The 19,656-nt window shown below is 38.6% G+C and overlaps 1 long non-coding RNA gene across 1 annotated transcript in view; it reads right to left on the bottom strand.

Annotated features, from left to right (window-relative positions):
* Nucleotides 1–441: 441 nt before the first annotated feature.
* The window catches only part of LOC149814453 (uncharacterized), a 31,467-nt gene continuing 12,252 nt past the window's right edge, over nucleotides 442–19,656 (bottom strand). The window contains exons 2-10 of the long non-coding RNA XR_016427880.1: nucleotides 16,295–16,530; nucleotides 16,115–16,159; nucleotides 15,895–15,974; nucleotides 7,444–7,548; nucleotides 5,993–7,340; nucleotides 3,929–5,280; nucleotides 3,285–3,354; nucleotides 1,235–1,320; nucleotides 442–653 (exon numbers count right to left, since the gene is read on the bottom strand). This is a non-coding gene — a long non-coding RNA (uncharacterized LOC149814453). The remainder of the gene's footprint in view (nucleotides 654–1,234; nucleotides 1,321–3,284; nucleotides 3,355–3,928; nucleotides 5,281–5,992; nucleotides 7,341–7,443; nucleotides 7,549–15,894; nucleotides 15,975–16,114; nucleotides 16,160–16,294; nucleotides 16,531–19,656) is intronic.

Genomic DNA, 19,656 nt, shown 5'->3' with positions numbered 1-19,656 from the left:
ACTGTTAGTTCCGTCACAAAACTATAAACAGTAATGGCCATGGCCGTCACTGAAAATATTGGTAAGTAAAAAAAAATAAAAAATTGGTGACGGCTAAGGCTGTCACCACTACTCATCAAGAAAAAATATATAAAAATGCATTTTCACCAAATGTACACCAAGGAGCATTGGTGCCACATGGATGGAAACTGTTCAGCATTCCAAATAAGTCGTATAAAAACATGAGAACACTTATTGAACAATTAACAACGTGGTAGATCCCCTTGATGAGACAGCGAAAACAATCAAATACAAAGAAAAATACCAACCATGGTAGAACCCCTTGAGCATTTCAATGAAATCATATAAAAACTAAAAACACTTGGCATGATAACAATATGACAACCAACAACATAGACAGACAAACAAAAATAAAAAATCCAACATTGAAGAACTTGAGCATTTCGAAATAATCGCATATACATAAAACACATGGAAAGATAGTACAAGCTCTGTTTACACACCCAAATATGTTTCTCAATATTTGAGCTCTAAAGTTGCTAGAAATTCTAAATACTTTGTTGCACACAAATTTACTTCCTTCAAGGCCCCCATAACCCATTACAGAAATGATCTCTAAAAGCTTGCCACACCCTGTTCTGCTCTCACGTCATCTATCATCAACAGACACCACAAACAAAAAATAACTCTCTCAAGGCTTTCTCCGACTAGAACTGTAAATGAGAAACCTGAAAGACGATTAAAAAATTTTAGCTAAGACAATGATCAAGCTGCCAGGTTCTCCACACACAACACCAGTAGCAACCAAATTTGATGTTAACCACATCGAAGGCCAAGTCCTGTTACTAGAGTTGGTTCTGCAACTCCTCACTATTGTTTAACAACATTAACACCTAAGAAACATGCAGAAACCTAGACAATGTTATACAGGTAAGGATAGTTCCCTTATGGACGGTTTGAAAGCAAAGAGAATGTGCTAATACCTAAAGACAAAAAAAAGTCCAGTTTTTTCTAAATGTAAAATTGTAAACCAAATACATAAATATTTAATGTTTCATTGTAATTACCTTCAGACTCTTTCAGCTGATTTCAACAGCGCACACACTAACTAGCCAATGCTACTAAAATGACGCAGTTATCGGACATGGGCTTTGGGGCAATATGCATGTTTGCAAAACGATGATAAAGAACTGAGACATAATATATAGTAAACTTGCAAAGATTAACAATATACCATGTTCTCAACTGCATGTTCTGAATGTGGGCAACATCCTTCCAACAATTCACACATTGTATGATGCAAACTGAAACAACCATCACCTACAAAAAAATAATTTTGCCAGTTCAGATGTACATTAACATGCTCATGTGGGACAAGGCTTAGATACTTCACACACGCTTTGGGTTCAAATCGATGTCAGTGAACTCATGGACCTCATACAACTCAGTCCAAGTTAACGGAAAACAAGCCTGAATTTTTCTCAGAATTGTGTTCTAACTTCTAAGCATGAAAAAAACCACAAATAGTGTAGAAATGCATATAATCTCAAAGAAACATGATAAGAAGGATTGCCACAGAAAAGTCCCTTGATTAGTCTATATTAATCTACACTAAAAAGTCCCTAGATTCTACAGTTTTCCCTCAGCTCCATAAAAGATATAAGAAGCATAATATTCTAAAAGTTTTATCATTAGCTAAACAAAGCAACTATGACACTACAGATATAAATTTTTTCAAAATAGCTATTATATAAAAAAGTTAAAGATTTGACAAAACTGTTGTATATTGGTTGCGCTTATGATGGGAATTAGGCATCATACACTATAGATATAAAGCACAATGTTGGGCTAGCATCAAGACCCCACAAAACAATTATAGATATACTTCCACAACCAGAAAATTGGAGAAAATCCTAAGTGTGGTTTAATCCAACTCAATAATAGCAAGATATCACTTGTGCTTCCCACAAGATCACCACAAGAGATACCAAAATGCAATTTGTGAATTGGAGAACCAGGCAAACATGATCAATAGTGAAATAATTCCAGTGTGAGCACCTCCTGGCCACTTTATTGTATTTGATTCCAATCAAAGTTGTTATTTTAATCAAGTCTTTTTCTCAGCAGTTGTGTAATCCAATGAAATTGATCAACTTCTTAGGTGTTCCCTGTCTAGAAACCTACTCCAAATGAGATAAGTTATTCAATTGATCCAAGTGCCTACTGCAGATGAGATAAGTCATTCAATTGCCAAAATATGTGCATGGATAAATTGAGATTATCCAAGTGCCATTGAGTATAAGAAATTCTAAGTAACCAAAGAGAAATCCCATTTAAAAAAGTACACATCAATCAGTCAAACAAGATGGCTAGTTTTACCTCTTCTACCATTCACTAGTGGTGCCCTTATATGGGAGTAGCTTGGCCTTGCCCATATAAACCATTTTAAGTCAAAATGTGTATATCCCCATGTCAGTATCAGTGTGTATCGTATGGGCAGAAAATCGATATCCTTCACCCCTGAATCGGACATTTTTTAATAAATATAAAAAATACTTAAAATTATTTCTTTAATATTATTTTAATGGCTTTAACAGGTGTCAGATTATGATTGACACATAATATTTGTAAATTATGTTTTGGCCGATTCAAAATGATTCACTTGAGTATCACTATCGGCTGATTCACCGGAATCATTGGCCAAATGGTACAGGGCCACTACCGATACTGACAACATTGGTATATCCCGTCCAGTATTGTGAAAAGTGTTGAGGCGTAGCGAGGCGCTACACCAAAATCTGAGGCGAGGCGTAAGCCTCGAGGCGCAAAGCGTAGGCCTCAAAAAAAAATTAACTTAAAAAAAATATAAAAATTATCTAAAATTATAAATAAATATTTATTGATGAAGCAACAACCAACAAGAAATAAAAAATCTCAAATAAATATGGAAAAAATATGAGATTAACATGTAAAAGTAACATTAATGCAACAACTTGATCTATGTAAGTATCTAAGAAATAAAATATGAGCATTTATTCAATAAAAAATTAACATTAACAACAAAATGCATATTAAAAAATGTAAGTATCTCTCTATACGAGCATTCATCAAATGAAAATAGTTCATCACTCTATAGTCAATGCTATATGCTCCATTGGATAACAGATAGATAAGTAGTCTACATCCAGAAATGCTGTCTAAGAACATTCCTCTTTTAACAGTACTCATAGTATGAGTAATACAGAAAAAATAATAGCTCACATTGCCCAATTGTATTTGCTAACCTGCTCTTTACTGAATATCCAAGTGGCATGCATTGCCTCATTTTATCCGGATCCATGCCACCACCATCATCTGCACAGAAAGGAATATCAGGAAACTATTGTAAAATGAGAATATCAAACAGTTTAGTCACGCTATATTTGAAATGGTGCAAGTCAGTGGCATAAAGCCAGCCCCCTACACATCTATAAGCTTCTTTATTGAGTAAAAGCTACACACTACACAAAATTTGATGCATTTTCTGCTCTTACAAGTCACATCCATTATAAGTAACCAAATATATGAGATCAAAAGAATGTATCAACAAAAATAACATAGTTGCACTTAAAAACAAACAGCCAAAAAATAAGAGTGTCTACAATCAAAGCATAACAAAGCAATGTCAACCACAGCCAAGTATTCAGATTGCATCTAACGCCCATCTGCTCTTCTAGATAGACAGCAGCAGCAGCATACAAAAAAATCATCAATACAGAACTGTAAGAGGACATGTACAAAAATGACAAAAAAAAATGATTCCCTAGAAACTTGATTGCATATAAGGTAACAGTCAGAAACAGCTTTAATCCTTGATACCTGCCGTATGGAGAGATTGAAGAGAGGGAGGCAGACACGAAGGAAAAAGAATGAAGGGGGGCGGGGTTACCTGGGGTCTGGCAAGGGCTGCCGGCGTAGCGGCTGCTTCCGGCGAGAAGGAGGAGGCCAAGAAGGGAGAGACTTATAACTGCAATGCAGAACATGACAAATAAGTGCATCAGTCAACAAGGAAAAGTAGCACTTCAAAAGAAAAGTAAAAACCCGAAAACTAACATTGGTAGGCCCATGAAATTCAATACCGAAGACTTAGCAGTATTTACCAATAAAGCTTGCAAGTCCTGGGAATAAGAACTAACAACTGTACAGAAAAAAAAGGTGTTCACAGTGACTTTCAGGACCATAAAACAAATTGTTATCCTTCATACCTGTGCTTTGCTGCAGCAGAGAAAATGAAAAGAACTAAACAGTAAAGAAAAGAAAAAATAAGGAAAAAAAACAGTGAGGGAAACACCAACATTTCCACTGTTTTCTCCTGCTTCAAGCTCAAGCCATCTCCAGGCACCCCAAAATTGCTTTACTCTGTTAGAAGAAAGAAACCAGACACCAAAATCCGAGCTCCCCAGGTCTGGACCGATTCATATTCAGTAGATTTGTGCACCAGAAACACTGTAAAAACTCAAGCAGATGGATCATGAATTAGAAACACGGCATTGTCAGTCGCAGCATCGACTCTGAGCAGCTTTGCAGCTGCAGGAACCACATCGATCATACTGTATAGAGCATCAAGACCAGCTTCTTCCAGTGGCGCCACCTCATTAAGGTTGAAACCCGGCAAGATCGGAATTCTCTTCTGTTCAGTACTGATGGTGGCCATGGACGAGCAGTGGGCAGCCTCCAACATGATGGCTGCGGCAGCCCTGTCTTCGTTCCAATGGCACCTCTTGTGCCCACCGAGCTCCTGTCCAGATGAGAAGGACTTGTGACAATCTTACACTGGTGGGCCGGCAGCTCGTCGGCGTCGAATCCGGCGAGGGAAGCTCATAGAGAGGTTCAACGACCTCCTTCTCTGCAGCTTCTGCGTTGAGGAGCTCTTCTTTGGTCTTCCTGTGGCTGGCTCTGTGGCCCTCAAGAGCTTGGTGGGAAGAGAACACCTTGTGGCAAGGATTGCATCGGTACTTCTTGGATCGATCCATGAGAGCCCTGATCTTCTTCTTCCTCCTCTTCTTCTTTGAAGGCCTGGAATCCGGCCCATTTTCTTCCTGGAGCTCTGCTGCTCACCTTCGCCTCGCCGGAAAATCCATGGCAGCCGGATTCTTGGTGTCCTAGAGCATCATCAGGTCATAAGCGGCATAAAAAATGGGATTGTGGGCTCCACCGTGGGAGACACCGAGACGAGAAGTGGGAGACGAGTGAGGGACTGTGAGAGAGGCGAGTGAGGGACTACGAGAGACGAGTGAGGGACTGCATGTGAGAGAGAGATGAGCGAGAGACGAGAGAGAAACGGCAAGAGACGAGAGAGAAATGGCAAAACAAAATGAGAAATTAGGAGCCCCGGTCGGGCCCTGATTTAATAGCATCTAATTTTTGGTCAAATGGGGGCTTTGACCCCTATTTGACCAACAAAAAGAGGCGCATATGCCTCACATTGAGGCGCATTTCGCCCTGAGGCGTACGCCTCAAGGCGTGTGAGGCGTACGCCTCAAGGCGTGTGAGGCGTACGCCTCAAGGCGTGTGAGGCGTACGCCTCAAGGCGTGTGAGGCGTACGCCTCAAGGCGTGTGAGGCGTACGCCTCAAGGCGTGTGAGGCGTACGCCTCAAGGCGTGTGAGGCGTACGCCTCAAGGCGTGTGAGGCGTACGCCTCAAGGCGTGTGAGGCGTACGCCTCAAGGCGTGTGAGGCGTACGCCTCAAGGCGTGTGAGGCGTACGCCTCAAGGCGTGTGAGGCGTACGCCTCAAGGCGTGTGAGGCGTACGCCTCAAGGCGTGTGAGGCGTACGCCTCAAGGCTTTTACGCTTTATACCAGCGCCTCAAGGCACAAAGGCCCTCGCCTTGAGGCGAGGCGCGCTTTTTGCGCCTTGAGGCGCGTTTTTAATAACATTGATCCCGTCAAATAATTACAGGATGTGGAAAGCTAAACATATAGCCACACATCAAATACATTGGAAACATTCACCTTTTCCACAACATGTTGGATTTCATTGGACATGCTGCCACCACCCACTCTCTCTATACTCTTATGTGAAAAAGAGTGATAAAACTTGATTAGGCAATGGGTGATAGAGTGACAAACCTTGATCTAGACAAGCATTGTAAAATAACAATAAACTAGAAAATGGAAAAAATCAACATTAGCAAAGGTCCAAAAAAGTAAATAAGCCAAAGAAAAGCAATATCACCTTAATGGATTCACATATGGCACAAGGAGGTTTCCTCCCCAACTAATGGCAACTAAAGATAAGTGACAACAAAAATCAATACTCGAGATGAAAAAAAAAATTAAGCAGCATGAGGTTGACTATGTCTAAAGTATGTTTAAGCTTTTTGAACATGAGGTTCTTGCTTACAAGTTACCAAGTTGAGAAAAAGGAAATATTGAAGCATAAACAACACAAAAGAAAATTGTTAAGCAGGATCAACGCTTATACAAAAAGAAAAGGCAAAAGCAGAAAATTAAGTATGTTAATAACAAAGTAATGATATGGAAAACACTGCACAATGAGAAGGTGTGAAAGAGAACAATATTTGCTTCTTGAACTAGGAATACAATAGTATAGAAGTTCTTATTGTAAAATAGAAGATGGGAAGTTGGTGATATGTCTAAAATAAAACACATGATAAATCAGGAAAAACAAAGATCTTGTTCAACATATAACTCAAAACACAATCCTGGCAAAATATCCATCACAAATTTTCAGTCTTGAATTTTAAATATATTTCAATTTTTAAGGAGGCAATGGAAAAGGACAAGGGGCAAAAGAACCTCAACACGAGTTATTAGAATAAGTTTGTGCCTTAAATTTAGCCAAAAACAAATTAAAAAAGTGAAGACTTTTCATTTCAACTCACTACATTTACTGAATGAATAGGTAGAACAGAGAAGCATTTTCATCTCTCTTAAATCTTCCACAAGCTCATTTCTTTTTGCAGTTGCAGCATTTCTAACATCTCATTTTTTTTATATTATATGTTTCTTGAATACTTAAAATCTGTGATAAAAAATAAATGAAATCAAATCTAAACTTCAGTTCCATAAGAGCACAAAGTAGGAACAAAATTTATTCAGGTTGCAGTCACAAAAACATTAGTTGATGTTTCAAAGAAAACCACAAAACGTAGGGAAAAAGGCATAACAATAGAACATTTTGCACCCAGCCTGCCCCTCTGGTTTTGCCCCTATTCATGGGTAACAAGCCTAATGAGATTTGTCATAGCTCTGAACTCTTTCAAGTCACCGGCTTGTGTGGAAGTGGCATGTGCATTTATGTAGATTACATCTTCCATGCAAAGAGAAATGCATTTGCCTGTTACAACAAGCAGTTGAGTTTAAACCTCAAAATCTGTTCACAAAATTTGAGATGAAAATTTTGGTATGGGAACCAACTATCTACTGTTCTTTTTTCATACCTTCAGGATGTGGCCCTGTCATGTGATATGCAACACAAGTGAAAGCTCCACCAAGAAATTCAACATAGATATTAGCTCCTCTTTGCTGTATGTTCCAAAAATTAACTGAAAAGTCAAGTAGGAAAAGAATAAGCAAAGATATAAACAAGCATAAATGAGTTTACTTCAACAAAGATACAAAGTTTAAGAGAAGATATCAGAATGATAAAGAAGTATGATATAAGAGAAGATACAAAGTTTACTTCAACTTTTTCTATCATTCCTAGAAATGAAAACAATTCACTATATGGGATAGGTGGGGAAGTTCCGCATTGAAAATCAAGTCCAGTAATAATAATATGTGTAATATCCAACAACTTTTCTTGACTTTTGTAGTTTTTGGAAATGACAATATAGATGGATTTTTCATGCAATTGTCATGTCTAATTACATTCTTATGATTTTTTCAAGAAGAACGGTCTTTGTTTCGTTGAAATCATAGTTAAAATGAGTTTGGAGAATGATCGACAATTTTTGGGGGTATTTTGGTCATTTTCTGGTTGTTTTAAAGGCATTTTCATCTCAAAAAACATAGTTGTCCAACTTTGAGTTGACTGGGCTAGTCAACTGCATGAGATATATTCAGTATTATTTTAATTGGTTCAATGACATTCTTGTGATTTGTTTTGAAGAAAGGGTTATATTTGGGCTAAATGAGCACTTCTTCCTTTTTTAGGGCATTTTGGTCTTTTTCGATAGGGCAGCAGATGCAGTTGCCGCCCAGCTCAGCCAACCCCAGCAGGTCAAACCTGTGAGGGTTAGCTGGACCTTGCCACTTGGGTGTTTTGCTTTTTGGGTTGTTTACCTTTTGGTTTGGTCAACTAGGTGGGGGCCTAGTTAACCCAACTAGTGGGCTAACTAGGAGCCCATGCCCCTTTGTGGTTGGGACCAGATCTAGACCACTTAGATTCAGCTTTGCCCAAACCCATACCCTGGTTTTTGTGGGAGCTTATTTAAGCTCAAGGAGACGAGTTTTCCTTTTTTCTCTCTTGTTCTCTCTCTCTCTCTCTCCCTACACACTCACACCTTATCCCTCTTTTGGTGGACGATCCATCAGCTTCACCACTACCCTGTGGTTGAGCTGAACCATTGTTGGAGTTGATGCAGCTAGAGTAGTGTTCGAAGGTACCTCAATCCATCTATGGGGTTGTGTTTCGATGTGGACAGCTCTCTTGTTCGTGTGTGTGGTAGTCGGGAGTCCGTGTTGGTGTGTGTGAGTTGCGCACAGTGCATTTAGTGGACCTATACCTGTCGGATATAGCGATTCAATGTAGGTACTCAATTTCTCGTTTGTAGGTAGTGAGCATGCTAGGACTGCAAGTAGTTTTGTAGTAATTTTTGTGAAAAAACATGCTTTGAATGTTTGGAAGTATTTTTGTGGAATAACATGTTTAGGATCATTCTTAGAATCCTTTTAAATTATTGAAAAATAGTTGCTAATGTGTTTAGCGTTTTGATACACCCCTAGATGTGTTGGGGTTGAGTTTCAAGCGAATTGGGTGCTTCCAACCCCAAGTTTTTGAAGTTGCAGAAGTGTGGAACCAAACTGAAAATACCTTAGGGGTTGACTTTTGCGTTTCTGGGGTCGATTGCTGTGCATTTTCATGTTCTGGTTAGCTTGAGAGTTTACTCTTTTGTGAAAGAGTCGACTCCTTCACAAAATGATTGACTCCTTTGTGTAAGTTTATTCCTGTAAAAGAGTCAACTCTTGCACCAAAAGAGTGGACTCCTTTATGCAGTGAGTTGACTCCTGTAGTGGAGAGTCGTCTCCTTTATGTTATTTATAATGCAATTAGCCTGAAGGTCGACTTCTGAGTCAAGAGAGTCGACTCCTGAGAATTGTTTATGCGCAGTTTAGCAAAAAGTCTACTCTTGTGCTGGGGACAGTTGACTCTTGAGTGAATTTTGCGATAAATATGTGAAATATGTGTGATTTTTGGACAATTATGCTTGGGTTTTGGTTAAACCAGCACAAAGCATTTGTGCATTGGTTGGTTGGACCAATGTTAGTGTATCTTTGATTTGCAGTCATGTTTTTCATGGATTTTCAACTTAACTATGTGTTTTGACAAGTTTTTCCTCGAGTTATGTTTTCAGAACAAAGATATATGTTTTTGTAGCTATTGAGAAAAGTGTATATGCAAATCTGTATTAGTTGTATTGCATAAAGTGTTCACAAACTGACTTTCTGTAACAGTTTTATGGATTGAAATTTTTGCAGCTCTCTTATTTCCAAAGTGTTTATAAATATGATTTTGTACATGTTAGATAAATAAAAATTTATGCAGCCTGTTTCCTATTGCAACGTATGTTTGAAAATCTAATTTTGTACCCAATATATGAATTAAAACTTTGTTTTAACTTGACGGTTGTTTTCAAGAGTGTTTTATCTAAAATCAAGACTGTTGTTTTTAAAGAAAACCCACGTTTTAAAGATTTTTAGAAACTAAATGTGCAGCAGATTTCATGTGAGAATGAATATTTGAGCATGTTTCTTGGTTTTACATGCTTCTAGTGGTGTTGATGTTTAGGTTTTTTGGTAAAAGCTATGCTGAAAATTGGTTTCAAATATATATGCTTTAGCTTATGCAGCCCAAGTTCGTATTTATGTTATGAATGTTTAAGAATCTATTTTATGCCTGAGATTTTATGAACGATATGTGTTGGATCCTTTGTTCTAATCCCCTACATGTTGGGTTGGAGTTGTTGGGGGTGGAATCACCTTTTTAGTTGTGTTTCTTAGCTCATAAATAGATTTTTAGGAGCTACCAAATTCTGCAAAGGGTAGGAGTCGACCCCTGTTGAACAGGAAAGTCGACCCTTGCTGTTTACAGAAGGTTGGGCAGACGCGAGGGTCGACCCCTACTTTTGGGTGTCGACTGCTCTTTCTAGACAGGATCGACCCATGTTTTTAAAACAAGAGTCGACCCATTTTCAAACAAGTCAACTCTTGTTTAGAGGAGTTGACTCTTGTTTTAGAAGAGTCGACTCTCTTCAAAAGGAGAGCCAACACATGTTTCTATTTGAGCTGACTCTTTTCAAAAGAGTCAACTCTTGCTTCCTGTAGACTCGACCCTTGCAAACCAAGAGTCGACCTCCTGCAATAGGAAAGTCGACTCTTTTTAAAGAGAGTTGACTCCTGCACCGTGTGAGTCAACTCCTAAACCAGGAGAGTTGACTCACGGGAATTGTATTTGATATGTTTGGTCTATGAGTAGACTTCTATGCTCAGAAGAGTCAACTCATGTGTTGCAGAATCCAATATATTGATGTTTTGAGATCAGGTAAAGGTTGTTAAGCTTGTGAATCATCCCAAGAATAGGTAGGTACACCTGTGTTTGCTGTATTTTTAGCTTTATGCACTGATATGTGTCGAATGGTCCAAGGAGAGACCTAATTTATATTGAAATGCACAAGTGTGTTAGCATACATGCTATGTGGGTGTGGGTGTGGGTGTGGGTGCAGGGATGCGGCACTTCCAAAAAACCCGGGTGCGGGGGTGCGGCAAATATATATATATACACACACACACGAGCCTATACCAGTCAAGCTGAACCCAGCTTGTTCCCAGCCCTACGTGAACCCCATTGAGTGTTATTTGCGCGAGAATGGGTAAACCCTGATCCCACACAAACCTGACCCGTTGACAGCCAGTCCATGGACCACGACCAACCCGATATTGTCCAAGTTGGATTTCCCTTCAACACGAAAGATACTTATCAGATCCTACTCCTTTTCTGATACGCCCTCATGACCACACGATTTGTACCTTCGAATCATGGCCGTCAAATGAAGAGATGGCGGAAAGGGCATCACTCCCCTGGCGGATTCGCTCGAAAATTCAAATCCCGTTTATTTTTTCCCTTACCAGACGCGCCCTATAAAAGGGGGAAGGGGGCCACTATTTTTCCTCCTTTTTATTGCCTCTCTCGTTTACTTCATCGTCGTCCCTCACTCGTCTTCTTCTTCGAAATCTTTCTTTATGCTTCAGAGGGAAGGGAAGGAAGGAAGGAGGAGCAGTCTAGGGTTTTTAGCCATGTCTGGAGTTGTCGTGACTCAGGAGGAAGACAAGAAGTCGATGGATCAATCGGCCCATATCAATCTCAAAGTGAAGGGTCAGGTTCGCCGTCGATCTTCCTTCCCTCGGTCTTGTAGCCTCTTTCTTTATGAATCGATCTATCATCTTGCCAAATATCTGATAAGATGGTGGACATTTTTGGGACGATCCTTTCCTTTCTCTTTTGTGGTTGATGCTAACGTAACCTGATTGCTTGAATGATAGTTGTTTGCTATGATGGTGCTTTAGAAAAGAAGGAATCCTCTTCTCCATGTTGATGCGTTAGGAAAAAGGGAATCTCGTAGGATTTTTTGTTTATTTTGGTGTAGCTTCGGTCTTGTTGTGTTTGTAGTTTGATCTTGGCAATTTTTTTTAAGTCCGAAAAAATGGACCAAAATGACCCTAGGTGCGTTGACCGTACCCAGGGTCGGGTTAAACGCACCCGTAGCCGCGTCGCGTCGACGTGGGTGCGGCACCCTGCTAGCCAAATCCCTATGACATAGCATACATGCATAGAAGGGTTACACATATATAAGTTCATGCAGTTTAACTGATAAGAGTGGTTGTAAGTACATGACAACATGACATTGTTTGGTTTAGGCATGCATGGTCTTGTTTGGCTCATATTTGCAAGGTTGCAATACAAAGTGGTGGTACTGATAATGGGCACTACATAGTTGTATACATGACATGATGTACATTTGGGTACAACAGTAACCTCATACGTGCAAGGGTATTTGCACAAAAAGAATGCATATTGCATAATAATATTATGTATAGCTGGTTGGGCAAAGGCTCAGGGTACTGGTGTAGGTACCTAAAAACCTAGCATTAATGCACATGAACTAAATTTTAAACAAGTTAGGCTACGCCGTGAAAAATGGGGTGACCTATAAATGAACTTGCTCGTTGAACGAGTTAGCACCAACCCCATGGGATGCTGAGTTATCGATGGAGTCCTCTCAGCAATAACAGGTTTGTACCACGTCTTGGTCCCTAAGTGTGGACCAATCCCCAACCATGGTGGCTTAGGAACAAGGATTCCTTATGAAAGAGGTTGAGCTACGTACGCTAGCGGTAGTGCACTACAACTTTTTCAAAGAAAGGAATCCTTAATGAAGGGTTTTGGACTTTTGGTGCCGGTGTAACCGTGTGCTCTTGGGGTTAATAAAATACTGAAATTACCTATGTTTGAAAATACACCCCCATGCAAACTAATGAGCATATAGCATCCCAAGCAGTGGTTTCCCTTGGATACAAGTAATTAATATCGGAACGAGTAATTGCAATTTCATTGTGTAGAAAGCGAAAGAAAAACCAAAATGGAGAAAGTAATTAAAATATGTGCATGTCTTAGTCATTGTGACCTATTGTTGGTATTTTTTTCTAGAGTTAGAGGATGTGTTTGTGTGTTGAGTTTTTCCACAGAGAGATGTTTGTACCACTTATAGTTGTACCTTGAACCTTTGGTAGGTCTTATGTGCTTTTAGACCTTGCCGTGTTCGCTATGGTGCAACAGGAGGTCGAGTTATTTACTAAAACAGTGGTTGGTCTCACCCCTGCTTACTTTCCTTTTTCAGATACCCACGGGTAGTTGTGCTTGGTAGCGATGGATGCGAGGATCGAGTATCTCTGGAGCTGGATCATGAACCCTTCTAGTTTTGGAACCGTTGTGTGTTTTGGAACTTTCACATGTTTTGAATTTTGGCATTTTTTATATGCATATTTATAGTTCATTAGATTTTGTAAACGGACTCTTTATGGATGAACTTTCTTTTGAATGATAAAGAAAAGATAGTTGGTTTTGATTCTTGAGTTCAGTTCAATGTTGAGAACGTTTTCTCTTGGTTCGATTTACACAAACCAAGTTTCCTTCCACTGATTTTCGATATTATTTAAAATATCATTTCAAAAATAAAAACTTATCAAAATTTTCATAGATTTTAGAGTGTTGCAATTAGTAATATCAAAGCAAAAGTTCCTAGAATTGTCCAATATCCGATCTAGAAGCTCAAGATCCACATCCTACCGACCGTCTGACCCTGTATTGGTAATAGTACTTTATAATGATGCTTTATGATTTATGTTAGTATGATAGATGCATAAGCAAATTTTTATTTATATGCATGTGAGTAGCTCGATAATCTTTGTAGTAATTAGATTTATTTATGCATTTTTAGATGCCGAGATATCCGAGTGACTGGATGAGTCAGAGGGATTTCGTTATGGAGGCCGTCTCGATCCTTACAGACGCAGATGTCATAGGAGATGACGTATAAGAAGTTCATGGACATGGATCCTGCATCGTTTTCGGGTACTTTTGATAGAGAACGAGTTGAGTTCTAGATCTAGGATCTCAGTATGCCTGAGGAGAAGAACACCTTGTTTGGGTCTTATCGTTTGATCGATGATGCCACGAAATGGTGGAAGACTACCAAGGAGATTCACTTAATTGGAGTCACCATTATCCCCTGATAGGAGTTCAGAGCAGCTTTCCTAGAGACCTACTTTCCCGATTTTGCTTGGAATAAGAAGGCGCAAGAGTTTTTGGAGCTGAAGCAAGGTAGCTCTACTTTGCTAGAGTACACGAGTCATTTTCATCACCTAGAGCACAATTGTTCGAATATGTTTCAGATAGTTAAGGCTCGAGTACTAAAGTTTGCTCGAGGGCTTTGTGATGGGCTCCATAGCAAGGTTCTTGTTGGATGGCCTCAGACTTTACCAGAGGCGATTGAGGCAATAAACATCCTGGACGAGGATGGGAGGTCCTCAAAGAAGAGTCAGACTAGAGCAAATTCACCACCATCAGCATCAGGAACAAAGAAGGATTCCGAAAAATCCTTCAAGAAGCATTTTTAGAAGAACCAGCAAAAGAAGGACCAGAGGCCAGCCCCGTATCAAAGGCAGTGGAGGTCTAGGGGAAAATAGGAGCAGCAACAGAGGCAGCCTCCTAGAAGATGTTGAAGGTGTCAGCAAGACCACGAGGGATAACCTTGTCCCCATGTGATTGGAGTATGCTTGTTGATAAGAGTAGTTGTAAGTACATGACAACATGACATTGTATGGTTTAAGTATGCATGGTCTTGTTTGGCTCATATTCACAATGGTTGCAATACGAAGTGGTGGTACTTATATGAGCACTACATAGTTGTATGCATGACATGATATATATTGGGGTACAAGAGTGACCTCATACGTGCAAGGGTATTTGCACAAAAAGAATACATATTGCATAATAATATTATGTATAGCTAATTGGGCAAAGGCTCAGAGTATTAGCGTGGGTACCTAAAAAACTTGCATTAATGCACATGAACTAAATTTTAAACAAGTTACACAAAGATTAAAGGTTAGGCCCTGAAAGACAGGGTGACCTATAAATGGACTTGTTCATTGAGCGAGTTAGCAACAACCCTATAGGACGTTGAGTTGTTGTTGAAGTGCTCTCAGCAACGGCAGGTTTATACCCCATCTTGATCACTGAGGGTGGACCAGTTTCCAACCACGGCGACTTAGGGGACAAGGACTCCTTATAGAGGTCAAGCTACGTATGATAGCAGTAACGCACTGCCCCTTGGACACAAGTAATTGCATTTGCATTGTATAAAAAGCAAAAGAAAAAACAAAATGGAGAAAGCAATTAAAATATGTGCATGCATTTAGGATTGTGTATATCTTGGTCTCTGTGACCTATCTCTGGTGTTTTTCTCTAGAGTTAAAGGATAAGTTTATATGTTGAGTTGTCTTACAGAAAGATGTTTGTAACACTTATAATTGTACCTTAAACCTTTGGTAGGTCTTGTGTGCTTGTAGACCTTGCTATGTTCGTTATTGTGAGACAAGAGGTCGAGTTACTTACTAAGACAGTGGTTGGTCTCTCTTACTTTACCTTTTTCAGATACCCAATGGGTAGGTGTGCTTAGTAGCGATGATTGAGTATCTCTGGAGCTGGATCATGGACCCTTCTAGTCTTGGGACCGTTGTGTGTTTTGGGACTTTCACATGTTTTGAATTTTGACATTTTGTATATACATATTTGTAGTTCATCAGATTTTGTAAATGGACCATATATGGATAACTTTTTTTTGAATGATAAAGAAAATATAATTTTGAATCTTGAGTTCAGTTAAATGTTGAGGATGTTTTCTTTTGATTCGATTAACACAAACCAAGTTTCCTTCCGCTGATTTTCGATATTATTTAAAATATCATTTAAAAAAAAGTTTGGTCGAAATTTTCATAGATTTTAGAGCATCGCAATATAAGATACTTATGCGGACTCAATACATCAACAACAAAATAACATGTATTGGTTCTACTGATGAAAAAGCTTAAAGTGAGAGCTAGGATTGTACAGTGTCTCATGGACAAGATGCTCTTACAGGGTCACCATTCCTCTGAGATGACGTTATGCATGCAATGAAACCTCCAACCCCTACTCCAAGAAACAGAAACATGCTGAGGTAAGCAATAGCATTACATCTAGATCAAAATATGGGGAAAAAATATAATGGAGGAAAAATAAACAAAGTCATGCAGAAGTTAGGGGGCATCTTTTATAGGAGGAATGGATACCAATGGGGGTATATTCCCCTTACTGCCACCAGCTATCATAACATCCTGAAAATCATTATAAATGTTCTTGAATGAGATATATCTATTTTGTACTTCTGATTCCTGACTGACCATAAAGAATGCCAAACTTGTTCAGATGGGTAAAGAGAGGGGGAAGGGATTGTGAAGCCTGAAACTTACAGCTTCACCTCGTATAATGTGGTTAGCTGCACTCAGTATGCAAAAGTTGTTTGTGGCACAGGTAGTTGAAATTGAATAAGGCCCCATCCAACCCTGAAGTTGAAAACAAGCAGACCATCTCAATTGCATAGATTACACCCAAAATTGAGAAATTAGCTGGTCCTTGTTGAAGGTACACAGAGCAGACTCATCCTTTTATAGGAAACCATGAGAGCGCCCACAGAATCATGAATGACCTGTTCCAGTCAACATGATATAATGTGAGGCAGGTTATGGGTAGAAAAGACAATAGAAAAACATATTTATTGGACAAATTTATCAAGTATAACTTCAATAAGGGTTATGACCATTGACATTGGTAGCCGGGAATCCGTGACACTGCTAGAATGAAAACCCAAGAAAAGATTGATAACCTGATCATCAAATTTTCAAAGATAAAATAATTATAATAACCCAAAATTCATCAAACTTTATGCCAAAGAAAGACATATAGACACACTTAACCGAAGAAGAAGAAGAAATGCAAATCAATCTAAAACAAAAAATCTAAGCATACAAAAAAAAAATAAGGATTAAAATATAAAATCTCTAAAATCTAAGCATAAAAAAAAGAAGCATTTAGCATGCATTCACCCAATAAACTACAAAAACATGGATTAAAATACAAAACCTCTAAAATCTAAGTATATTTGAAAACCATTCGGATTTAGCATGCATTCATCTCAAAAATTGCAAAAAATAGAGATTAAAATACAAAACCACTAAAGACTAAGCATACCTGGAAAAAAAATGGATTTAGCATGCATTCATCCAAAAAATTGCAAAAATAGGGATTAAAATACAAAATCCCTAAAGTGTAAGCATACACTAAAAAAATAGATTTAGTATGGATTCATCCAAAAAATTGAAAAAATAAGGATTAAAATATAAAACCTCTAAAATCTAAGCACACAAAAAAAAAGATTTAGCATACATTCACCGAATAAACTACAAAAACATGGATTTAAAAACAAAACTCCTAAAATCTAAGTATACTTGAAAAAAAAATCGAATTTAGCAAGCATTCATCTCAAAATTTGCAAAAATAGGGATTAAAATACAACACCCCTAAAGTCTAAGCATATCTCAAAAAAAAATGGGGCCGCTCCGATGCTGTGTAGGAGCAGCTCAGGTGGTCGGTCTCCGGCACGGGTAGAGGTAGCTATGGTGAATGGCTTCATCCAGCAAGCAGAGTAGCAGCGTGAGAGAGGGAGAGGGCAGAGATTTCTGGGTGAAAATGGAAAAATGATAGGAAGATAAAATGATTTCACGTCCCGCAAAATTTTAGGACTACAATATTTGGTGCAACTCGAAATCGCACCAGTAAAAAAACTTTTCAGCAAACCTACACCAGTGAAACCACACCCTTTCTGGCGTCATGCTATCAGCGCGCCAGTGAAAGTATTCTTTAGACCCGTATCTGCCTTGTCAGATCACATCGAGCCAGGGCCCATAATCATGTCCATATCACCTATATGGATCCAATCTTGTGTCTGACTCATTTATGTTTTTCTCAAGGGAGAAACTTACTTGGCCATGAACCAAGTCGTACAACAAAATTTGTTATGACGAGCTTTCTGTATTGCATTGTTGTGATCAAACTTGGATCCAAACTTATATTTCTGGATCCAGTTTGAATTGAGATGCATAAGCAAACACATTTTCTTCATAGCTTGGATATGTGCCCTTGTTGACCAAGGCCCATCCATGTTTGTGTGTGCATGTGCATGCACGTCATGAGTGTGCTCGTCGGTCTCTAGTTAGAATGTACAGGGGTGAGCAGCATATAGATTTTCAACTAGACAAGATTATCTGGACAGAATTTTCGTGATTCATTTTGTACTAGTCATGACTCATAAATCCATATTTTTACATCGAAGAAACATGATTCATTTTTTAATCTTAGCACCAACTATGTTAAACACATTTATGCAGTTAATTGACTTGATATATATATAGGAAAATGTATAGGTACTCGACGAATAGGTGCTTAACCCATGCTTAATCATGCTGACCGTCCATCGCACGCCCGTGATGGAACGGTCAGCACGAAAAAAGGTAAAAAATGTTTAATAAAAATGACTTTTTGCACCAAATAAGGCTTTAGCGGCGCATAAAAACACTACTAAATGGTCTACAGGGATACAATATTTTGAAAAAGGTTTTAGCGGCACTGTAAATGTGCTGCTAATGCCCTTTTTCATCCATTTTTGCACATTTTTGCGTAAAAAAGACCGAGCGCCCATGCACTCGATGGACACTCTGCAACATCAAGTAGGTATTTAAGCATCTACATATCACTCATATATATATATATAGAGAGAGAGAGAGAGAGTGAACATATGATTTCAAGATCAATAGTTGTGTACTTTCATTAGTACCAAATATAAACACTCCCATAAATGGCATTACCTCTGCTATTCATGTCTTTTGTTACCCTTACATCTTGCCCATTCTCACTAACATAAAAAATGCAATGGGCTTTTTATGTTCTTCATGTCCATTGTGGCACTTGGTAAGTTTGAGCTATCAATCAATTCATCAATATTGAAAGAGCCCAAGCTGACTATGTGACTAAAGCCTAAGAGGTTTTTAGGTAACAACATTTTATTGTACTTAATTATTTTAAAATTGATTTTTCAAACTTGACCATATAAGAAGAAAACAAATGAAACTAGATATTGTAAGATGTTCAGGTTGTACTAGTAGGTATCATGTGTGATATATATGTATCTATACTTATATAATTGTATATCATATACATTTATATATGTAATTACCTATTTCAATTCACTCAGTATATTTAAAAGTTAACATGGCCAGATCGAGTCACCAAGTTGGTCCGCTGAGCCATCAGTCGGGCATTGTCAAGTCACTGGGTTCTAAAACATTGGCTTATATAGAGTATATGCGACTTTAAAGGCATTGCCCTCCGTTTGGTTTGACTTTGATTATTGACTTTCTTTTTAGCATTTTAACCTTAAAGAGAGCCCTTATAGCCTAATGTCCAGCTCATTTTAGGAGAGCAGATCACCTGGCTCTCCTCAAAATAGGTCTAAAAGTGCGAGAGCAGATTAAAAAAGAAAGAGAAGACAAAAGAAGAGTAGCTGCAGTACATGAAGAAAAATATTATCCAATTAGGGCATATATTGTAACACCTCAGGACCTCTGGAGTCTGGGTTTGTAGGTATTAGTTCTTAGAGGAAAATACCGTAGTGCAGAAAAACATGGCACCAACTTTTTTAAAATAAATATTATTATTTAAATTTAAAATAACAAATCCACATAAACCACAAAGGCTACATCATTTAAATGAAGTTTCG

Source organism: Nuphar pumila, chromosome 15 (assembly GCF_984573655.1).
Source record: "Nuphar pumila chromosome 15, dmNupPumi1.hap1.1, whole genome shotgun sequence".
Classification (NCBI taxonomy): Eukaryota; Viridiplantae; Streptophyta; class Magnoliopsida; order Nymphaeales; family Nymphaeaceae; genus Nuphar; species Nuphar pumila.
Note: the sequence above shows the minus strand (reverse complement) of the source record. Positions and strands in the feature narration are given on the sequence as shown.